The sequence below is a fragment of the Diplotaxodon limnothrissa genome, linkage group LG1, assembly GCF_057381915.1.
Source record: "Diplotaxodon limnothrissa isolate DT_005_m linkage group LG1, D_limnothrissa_male_GT1.1, whole genome shotgun sequence".
Classification (NCBI taxonomy): domain Eukaryota; kingdom Metazoa; phylum Chordata; class Actinopteri; order Cichliformes; family Cichlidae; genus Diplotaxodon; species Diplotaxodon limnothrissa.
Window position 1 is genome coordinate 29,086,509 of NC_140596.1, and position 10,755 is coordinate 29,097,263.

Consider the following 10,755-nt stretch of genomic DNA (forward strand, 5'->3'; position numbering starts at 1 on the left):
TATTCCGCTGCAATGACCGGGAGGAAAGTGCAAGTTTTATGTCAAATTTTATTTTATAAAAAATTTGAAGAAAAAAGAGCTTAGACAGAAAGAATTTCACAACATTTAGATGATTTAAATTGGACTTTATTTTATCTGACAGATTTCAGAGTCCGTTTCTCTGTCAAGCGCTGAAGATTTGTTTAAAAAAAAAAAAAAAAGAGGTAACTCAAAGGTGGAGGTTAACTAACCTTGTGTAGAACAACCAACTTGGAGATAGAGATTATATTTCACCTTAGTCATCGGAATTTGATCAGGTATGCAATCCTGTGATATTAAATTTCTCTTAGTAAAAGGACTAGTCAATTTCAGTCTCATTACCCTTTATGTCTAAATCTTTATGACATGTAGTAAAAATGCACTAATCACTTTCTTGAAAAAAATAAAGTATTATCAGATGCTGAAGATTTAGCAGAATTAATGAATACAAAATCAGTGCTCTGGTGTTAGGAGGTTAATATCTCTCGTTTATTTTGTTTACCATCTTCTATAGCAAAACTACCTCATGTTTACTTTCTGTCAATAGTCAGTATCTATAGTATTTCCTTTATATTATTGTTCCAAATGTTTATAAATGTTCAGAGTTTTGTCATTACAGATCTATATTTTGGGACTTTAAAATATCAAATTGGGACTGCATCATAAAAGGAAAACATTGGATAATATGTAAATTATAGCTTATTAATGTGTACAGTCCCTGTTAAGTAATCTTTCAAATAAAATGAATATTATAAAAGAAAATTACCTTGTTGCACTATATTAAATGAAAGATTATAGTGTAAACTGTGGAAGAGAGTCAGATATGAATGATAACTACGTAGTGGTGTATAGTGAGTAAGGAAGGAAGGAACTGCCTGAAAGAGCAGCTTCAGCAGAGGGACAGCAAAATCCTGATCCTGAAACAGAAGAAGGACAGTCTGTCTGCCGAGCTTGCACAGCTTCAGAAACACGAGAAACCACAATTTGTGTGCACTCTGCCTAAGAGTACACTGGACGACCTTATTCAGGTAAGGAAAGCCTTCCTAACCACTGTGTCTGAAAATCAACTTTTAAAAGAGGATGTATAGACAGCCAGACAGCAAATCAAACAGCTTATGGCCCAAATTTCACTGATGCGCACTAAGCTGGACCAGTGTGAGATCCAAGCTGGAGAACTCACTGACAACTCAGTGTCACGTGAAGAGGAACAGACTTGTTCAGATCAGGAAAAGACCAGAAACTTTGACCTTGAGATGAACCGTCTTAAAGAGCAGCTTCAGCAGAGGGACAGCGAAATCCTGATCCTGAAACAGGAGAAGGACAGTCTGTCTGCTGAGCTCGCAAAGCTTCAGAAACATGAGGCTTCTTTGAAAGAAACTCTGTGGAATGAGAAAACACAGAGAGAGAATCTGGAGGAGGACAAAAAAGTCCTGGAGGAAGAAAATTTTATTCCTAAATTTAATTTTAAAACCATCTTCCTTCCCTAATCACCAACTGGCCGCTGCAGATCGCCACCCCGTCCCGGAGCCTGGTTCTGCCAGAGGTTTCCCTCTTTTTAAAGGGAGTTTTTCCTTCCCACTGTTGCCAAAGTGCTTGCTCATAGGGTTTGGAGTTTTTGTGCATTATTGTCTTGACCTGACAATATAAAGCACCATGAGGGAAGTGTTGTTGTAGTTTGGCACTCCAATTACAACAGGACATTTTAAGTTAAGAAACAGTGCAAACCGTCAAAACAAAATTCCATAAAATAAAATAAAAAACTTGGAATTTGTTCTTCATTTCATTTGCTGTAAATTTGCTAAGACTGTAACATCAGATTAGAATCGTATGTCTCAAAATAATGTATCACAGCATCATCCTGTAGGCAAATTTGAAGTGGATGTTTATGTATGTGTGTACAAACCAGTGGTGAAAAACACCGGAGATACGGAAAGTATGACCGGTGTTTGAGGTTAGCTGGTTACATTTGTTTAGATATTCTACTTTTCATGTTCCAGATCCCCAGAATTGATATTTTCACCAATGGTCTTTTCTCTCTTCCAGTGTGTCATGCACTTTTCAAGATTAAAGAGAAAAAGAAGTTACCGGCTCCAGCTCCTGGAAATGCATATAGCCTTCATGTCAATATTATTTTCAGACAACAATTAATTATTTTAACTTTTAATAAAAAGCCTTCTGTCTGGTTTTAAAATTACAGTAGTCCAGCCTAGAAGTACAAACCGGATTCCAAAAAAGTTGGGACATCAAACAAATTGTGAATAAAAACTGAATGCAATGATGTGGAAATGGCAAATGTCAATACTTTATTCAGAATAGAACATAAATCACAGAACAAATGTTTAAACTGAGAAAAGTTATAATTTTAAGGGAAAAATATGGTGATTCAAAATTTCATGGTGTCAACAAATCCCAAAAAAGTTGGGACAAGGCCATTTTCACCACTGTGTGGCATCTTCCCTTCTTCTTACAACACTCAACAGACGTCTGGGGACCGAGGACACCAGTTTCTCAAGTTTAGAAATAGGAACGCTCTCCCATTCTTATCTAATACAGGCCTCTAACTGTTCAATCGTCTTGGGCCTTCTTTGTCGCACCTTCCTCTTTATGATAAGCCATATGTTCTCTATAGGTGAAAGATCTGGTCTGCAGACTGGCCATTTCAGTACCCGGATCCTTCTCCTACGCAGCCATGATGTTGTGATTGATGCAGAATGTGGTCTGGCATTGTCTTGTTGAAAAATGCAGGGTCTTCCCTGAAAGAGATGACGTCTGGATGGGAGCATATGTTGCTCTAGAACCTGAATATATTTTTCTGCATTGATGGTGCCTTTCCAGACATGCAAGCTGCCCATGCCACACGCACTCATGCAACCCCATACCATCAGAGATGCAGGCTTCTGAACTGAGCGTTGATAACAACTTGGGTTGTCCTTGTCCTCTTTGGTCCAGATGACGTGGCGTCCCACATTTCCAAAAAGAACTTTGAATCGTGACTCGTCTGACCACAGAACAGTCTTCCATTTTGCCACACTCCGTTTTAAATGATCCCTGGCCCAGTGAAAACGCCTGAGCTTGTGGATCTTGCTTAGAAATGGCTTCTTCTTTGCACTGTAGAGTTTCAGCTGGCAACGGCGGATGGCACGGTGGATTGTGTTCACTGACAATGGTTTCTGGAAGTATTCCTGAGCCCATTCTGTGATTTCCTTTACAGTAGCATTCCTGTTTGTGGTGCAGTGTCGTTTAAGGGCCCGGAGATCACGGGCATCCAGTATGGGTTTACGCCCTTGACCCTTACGCACAGAGATTGTCCCAGATTCTCTGAATCTTTGGATGATGTTATGCACAGTTGATGATGATAACTGCAAAGTCTTTGCAATTTTTCGCTGGGTAACACCTTTCTGATATTGCTCCACTATCTTTCTGCGCAACATTGTGGGAATTGTTGATCCTCTACCCATCATGGCTTCTGAGAGACACTGCCACTCTGAGAAGCTCTTTTTATACCCAATCATGTTGCCAATTAACCTAATTAGTGTTAATTGGTCTTCCAGCTCTTCATTATGCTCAAATTTACTTTTTCCAGCCTCTTATTGCTACTTGTCCCAACTTTTTTGGGATTTGTTGACACCGTGAAATTTTGAATCAACATATTTTCCCCTTGAAATGATACATTTTCTCGGATTGAACTTTTGATCTGTCATCTACGTTCTATTCTGAATAAAATATTGACATTTGCCATCTCCACATCATTGCATTCAGTTTTTATTCACAATTTGTTTGGTGTCCCAACTTTTTTGGAATCCGGTTTGTACTAAATGCATCAACTAGTTTTTCAGCGTCACTCTGTAACCGGATGTTTCTAATTTTAGTGATATTGTGCAAATGAATGAAGACAGGTCTACAAATTTGTTTAATATGTGCATTGAAGGGCATATCTTGGTTAATAACAACTCCAAGTTTATTCACAGTGTTACTGGAAGCCAAGATATTGCCCTCCAAAATAAGACTAAATCTCCACATTGTGTGTGTGTGTATTTCAAAACATTATGATGTCACCTCTACCTTTTGGATATCTTTTTTTGTTGTTGTTGTTAACCAAGTGAGTCCAAGTGAATCTTAGTCCACCCAATTTTTGTGAAATGCGGTGGTCTGTAAGTACAGCACCATGAAAATTGACCTGATTATGGCACCAGAGAAAAGGTCATTGGATTACCAAAGTCAGCAAGTCATCTCTGGTTGGCCCAGTGTCTTCAGGGCAGCCCATGCAACTATTTTTGAGATGTGCCATCAAACTAAATTACTTAAGTCAGTAATTTAAACTCTGGCAGATCAACCAAAATATATCCTGACATCACAGAGCCCCCTCCCCCCCCCCCCCCCCCCCCCACACACCCCCACCATCACCACAAAAAAAGGATACCACATTTACTAAACTGCATAACTCTCTGTGTTGCTACTAAATCACAGATTAAAAACTGACATGCCAAAATCTCAAGTTCAAAGAGTATTTTTAATGACTGACAGATGGGCCTTTTGGTTTTGGAGGAACTCTGGGTGGTGTGGAGGTATACGCCCTTTAATAAGATCCAGTTTTAAGACTGTTTGCACATGCCCAAAAGATGATGTAATCTGCTAGTACATGACTCCATCCCTCTCTGAGTTTCCTGTGCCAGAGTGTTGCGGTGAGCTGCTGTCAGAAAAAAACTGCACTGCCAGTGTGGCCGGGGGGGGGGATGACTTAAGTGTTTCCACTATGTGAGGATAGAGGGAATAAGCTGGTTTACGGCATGTCTAGTAATCAAAGCAGAAGGCTTTATTTCAAACTCAGAATCAGAATCTGAAAGTAAACTGTACAGTTGTGCTCTTATGTAAGTACAGTAAAAATCTTCCCTCAGACCAAAACTATTAATAAGTGCTGCCCCCGCACGTGGAAAAAACAGCATCTAAAACTCAGCTTCTGTTCTCTGTCTTTATCACAGGCTGTTCAGAGAGTACTGCCTTTAAAAAACGCCTTTGTTTAGTTTCAAGAAAATACAGGGATTAGTTTCTGGCAAGCCATGAACATAAAACCCCAAAGCAGATGTTACCTGTCACCTCAAGCTTGGTTCAAAATCTGACTCCAGTATGCATCACTCCATGTCACACTCATTATTGGTTAACAAAGCCTGATAAAGCAAAGTTTGCAGCTTATAATGAATATAAATATAGAGTGGGAGAAATAATTATTAGACCTCCTCCTGAATTTGTAAGTTTGCTGACTCAAAGAAATGAATAGTCTTTGATTTTTATGATAGTTTCATTTTAATTGAGGGAGACAGAAATAAAAACACATTTCTTTTTTAGCCACTCGTGTTTTGCACTGGCGGTATGTTTTGGCTCATTGTCATTCTGGAAGACCCATTCATAACCCATCTTCAGTGTTCTGGCTGAGGGAAGGAAGTTCTCATCGAAGATTTAAAGGGAGATTTTTACTGAAGTTGTTCCGTAAGCTTAGCAGAAAAACAGACCCAAAGCATATTGTTTCCACCTCCATGCCCTTTTGGTCATACTTAACTCTTCCTGCAAACATGGCAGGTGGAGTTGATGCTGAAGAGCTTGATTTTGGTTTAATCTGACCACAGCACTTTTCCCCAAGCCTCTCTTTTACTGGAAAACTCAAGATAGGCCTGTACACGTACCTTCTCCACAGGACACTGAAGGATGTCACTCTATTATAGCACATTACGAGTGGTGTTCACTTCATGCTTATATTTTGTACCTCAGACTTCCTCATCTTTCACAAACACACTCTGTTGTTTGCTCTTTAAACAGGTGTGTTCACCTGCAGTTGTCAATTTGATTTTCCACCAGAATGAGAACTGTAATTAGCCCTGCGAGCCCAGAACAAAGCTCCCAGAAGTCCTTATCCATTCTGACCTTATGCAGTCATTAAACAAAGGCCTGCAGATTACAAAGGAGAGGAGAGAACAGGAAAGGCACTTGTACTGCATTCACAAACTTCAAACTTATTGTAGATAGGTACACTGAATAAAGTGCTACCTACCACTATGTTTATTTTAGAGTACACCATATTCAGTTCCTAACAGGTTAAAAGGCCCTCTTAATCTTAATTGCAAGTTAAGCGTTGATACTGTATGTAACTAGAACAAAGAGGGCTTTGATGTTGTCCTTCAACACGGGCTCATACCTGACCCACCTGACATGATTATGTAATAACTAAGAGTCTGTGAACTAAGTGAGACGAAATAAGTAACATGTGCGAGTACGTGTTTGACAAGAAACAAACCATATCTTGTCTTATCTCCAGGTGGAGCAGACAGATCAGGTTATGTAAGAGATGTTGGAGAGAATGTTTTTACATCTCTACTAACACTTATGTAAAAATAGCTCTAATGAAAAATAAAAAGTGCATCCTGTCATAAATGTCAGCTTTGCAGCCACAGCAACAGTGTACTTTTAGATTCCTTCTCTTTCGTGTTAAAAATAGAAGTTATGTCATCCTCATAATGTGAGGAACAATCTGCCGAGGGAGACTGCCAGTGCAATTCCTGTTCAGGGTGGAAAACTAATCATAAGCAGTGCCATAAACCAGTGGGTCGTTTGTAATAAAGGTTTGAGAGGGCTATGGTGCAGACACTGTATGTAGGAACACACCCTCCTGGCTATTTGTGTTTCTCAGTGTGAGTGCTATATCATTTTTACTTGAACTGTGGTTCTGAAACTGTCTTTCACTCTGTCTGTTAGAGATTTTTGGGGCACCAAACCCTCCCAAACAACCTGTTTATTATCAAATCAAACCAAGCCAAACAGATCTCATTACGAAAAGACTCTACTAAGAAATGCAGAGTGAATTAGAGGTGTATATGCAGGGGTTCAGAGGTCACAGACGCCCTTTTTGGTTTCAAAAAGTCGTAGGCTTTTCTTGTGACTAACTTACACCCCCTGGTGGTTGAAAATATATGGCACTTGGCGTTGGTGCAATATTTAAAATGGTCCAGTAGGGGTCAGAGTAAATGCACTTCTTTGGGTATCATCCAAAGTGCTCCTGTAGGGGTCTCAAGCGGAGCGTGTTCTCAGTATTTTGTGGAACGTTTCATTTGATGGTGAACGCGAGACAGCAGTGAGGCTTAATGAGTTAACACGTAAAACTGACTTCAGCCCCTCGCACCACCTTAAAACTAGAACCCACGTGCTGGAAGTAGTGGGGGCACCAACCTCCTTGCAGGTAAACCGCTTTAGGAGTAACGTTGCTGTGAAAGGTTCAGACTGTAAGGCGGCTACAGACATTGTTGTCATGGTTACAGATGTGACAGATGACCCACTGCTATTGGTTGTCATCCTCTTTTTCTAGTCGCCTTTGTTTGCTTTGTCCGCCCCCCCCCCCCAAAAAAAAGCAAGTGATGCAATCCGATTCTTGCTGCAGGCCAGGCAATGTCAATCTGCTATTGCTATTTTTACCTCTCAGTAAATCCCGAGAGCTCAATTTAGATTAAAAGGTGGGTTATATTTTAATTGTGATGCTTTCACTTCCGCAACAAAACAACCATTAAAAACAATAAAAACGTCTCTCCCTCCTATATGCTTGTGCTCAGAGAAAGATGTGGCGCAAATATGACCTGAACAACGAGCCGTTTAATTAAAAAAAGTGTGATCTCATAACGACAGCAACATGAATAATGAATGCCCCGAGCTCCTACTTCCCACTCTCTCTTTGTACTCCAAGTTTAATGACATGATTTCCATTAGAAAATGTCAGCCCGTGAGATTACCTCAGCATCGTCTCTAACCAAGAGAAGCTAATTGAATAAATTAATCATCGGGAGATCGTCGATCCACTTGTTGTTCCTCAGTGAATTAGGTTTTACAAAGGTACATCCTGTGCATCCCAGATTAGCACCTGCACCCTTTGTGTTAGATAACATATACACAGCAACAGCTTGAAATTACTTAATATGCTAATAATGTTTACACCATCCATGCTTTCCACTTCCAACAAACAGTGGAAAGAACAGTAAAACTTTATTAGGGCATTTTGTGTGACAGACAGTAGTCTAGACAATACATGCAGTACTTCATGGAAAGTGCAGTAGAAGAAAATATTTATACTGTCATGAAGGGAAAAGATTCAATGAGCCAAATGGCAGTCTAAAGACAGAAAGACAGGACTGTGGACGAGAGCCAGAGATTAATGATAACTAATGATTAAATAAAGAGTAGTGTATAAACACATGGAGAGTGAAAAGAAGTAAGAAAAGAACAGACACTAAGTGCATAATGGGAAGCCCCAAGTAGCCTATTGCAGCAGGACTAAGGGAGGGTTTAGGGTCACGTGATCCAGCCCTAACCATAAGCGTCATCAAAAAGGAAAGTTTTAAGCTTAATCTTAAGACTAAAGAGGGCATCTGTCTCTTGAATGCAAACTGGAAAGTTGTTCCATAGAAGACGGGCCTGATAGAAATGCAACATAGGCTATAGCATCTGCATTTAAACCAAAATGTAGCTAGAACCGTTCCCGAAAGTTACATTTTGGCACTCATGTATCAACTAATAAGTGAAAACTAACTAACCAAAATGGAAACTGGATAAAGGACAAACAACAGATTTCACTGCATCTTTGGATTCTTAATAACCATGAGCCACACGGCGTGCACAGACAGCAGGGACAGAATGCAGTGAAACTTTCCATCCGGCTTCCAGCGAATGAATGCACAATGAGAAGACTTCTGTTCATCCACAGATTGGCTTTCACATTATTGGGCTGTTTAATTCTCTTTCTACTGACATATTTTACTTGCATGCAGCACCGACTGGGGCCCCTGGCCTCACCCAGGAGTCATCCCGATTGCAATATTGCATATTTTTATACCAATTAAATCAGTACCTGTATTGCTGATACCAATACCAATACTGATACTTTTTTATATAAAGGTAGCGCATGTAGGGGACAGCAGTGTGTCATGACTTATGAAATGAATCATCATCAATTTGCAAATTCTGAACACATTTTTAATGACCACTAAATCCCTGTGATTTTTACTTTCCACAGTAATTAGATAAAACAGAAAAACACACCTTTCAGCTTTTCATGTGTATTAAAACTGGGTTTTTATGAAGATCTAGAATGTAAATGCGCCCATCTCTAAAGCATTTGGGTCAGATTCTGTTCTTGCACTAGAACCACCAAAGGGGTCATTTTGGGTTAATTTGACCCCCTTGGTGGTTGTAGTGTAACTCTGTTAGACTAAATTCTCATATTTCATGACTTTTCCTATGGCCTCATTCATCCAACACTGAATCTTTGGCCGTGTGAGATAAAAATTTATAATAATTATGCCCATTTATCCTTTGAATCACCACGGACGTCTTTTTGACCTGATGGAAATGAATGTAAAAACTACTACTGCAGCACACCATGTTGCCTAGCAACACAATTGTTTACCCACATTTTGACATTAAGCCTGTTATAACATGATATAATACCTGTCTGACCAGTCTGCCAGCCAAGCTCTCACTGTGGTTGTACAAACAGCAGAAATGACTAATTGATACCAACGCTGGTATTGGTACAGGATCGATCCTTTGTTTAAATCCTTTAAGTTCAGTATGTAGCGCAATTGACACTGAATTGTGTTACATTTATTATTATTATTACTGAAATGAAAAAAAAAATACTTCAAATATTAAAAAGCACTATGAAAAATATCGGAGTGTTTTTGTGCTGTTTGCCAAATTCTTTTTATTTATAGCCTGTAGCACATTTAAACAACAGAAGCTGAGTGCTTTATAGGCATATTTACATTCCATGTCTCCAAAAACATAGATCAACAGAATAGCAGGGAGTATGGCAATGTTTTATTTCTGTCTACACACAGCCAGCTCCTCTGTTGGCAGACCCGATTATTTCCAAGCCTGGGAAAATCCCTCGAATGCTTTTGTACCGCGTACTGTCTAGCGATGATGGAAAATATGCTGCTATCATTGATGGTCGGTCATATGACTGTTGACCATGTCCCTCCCACAGAAGCCTCCTCAGATGTCACATGCAGCGGTTGGTAGTCACACAAACCTGCCAAATGTTCCCACCCAGTGTAAAGTATTGTTCCAGTCCTCATTGGTGTTCAGCACATCAGCTTTATTATTGTTTGGATTTTCCATGATTTTTTCCATGATGGTTCACTCTTTCGCTTAAGTTTTAATTAGCTGTAATATTATAGTTCTAATGTTTTAATATAATTTGGGACATATATGTATAGAAAAAGAAGCTCAGAATAGGTTTGTGAAGGCGCATGATTCACAGTCATGTGCACATCTCAGTCTTAGTGCTGGATGTGTTGACAGGTTTGAGCAATATGACCTGATTAGAGACCAGAACTAAAGACATGTTCTGCTTCATTTAGTTAGTTAGTTTTGTAAAGTGCTGTTTCAGTTATAGTCCATTTTGTTTTATTGTTCAAGTGTATTTCTTTTAATTCAAATGTTTTTTCTCTCCACGCCTGTTTTTGAGTTGACTATAATAACATTGCTCCTGATGCAAAACACACACATGAGAAAAGTGAGTTAGTGCAGTCTTTTTTTCTAGTACAGGGCATGACTGATGCCACCAATCAAAACTCAGTCTGTGCTGATATTTTTTAACTAAAAGCACATCGTTCACCAAAGCCAGTGCTGTATTTTTCCAGTTTTCAGAAAGTGATTTGTAATGTAATGTAATTCGTTTTTCCTCTTTCCTCATGCATT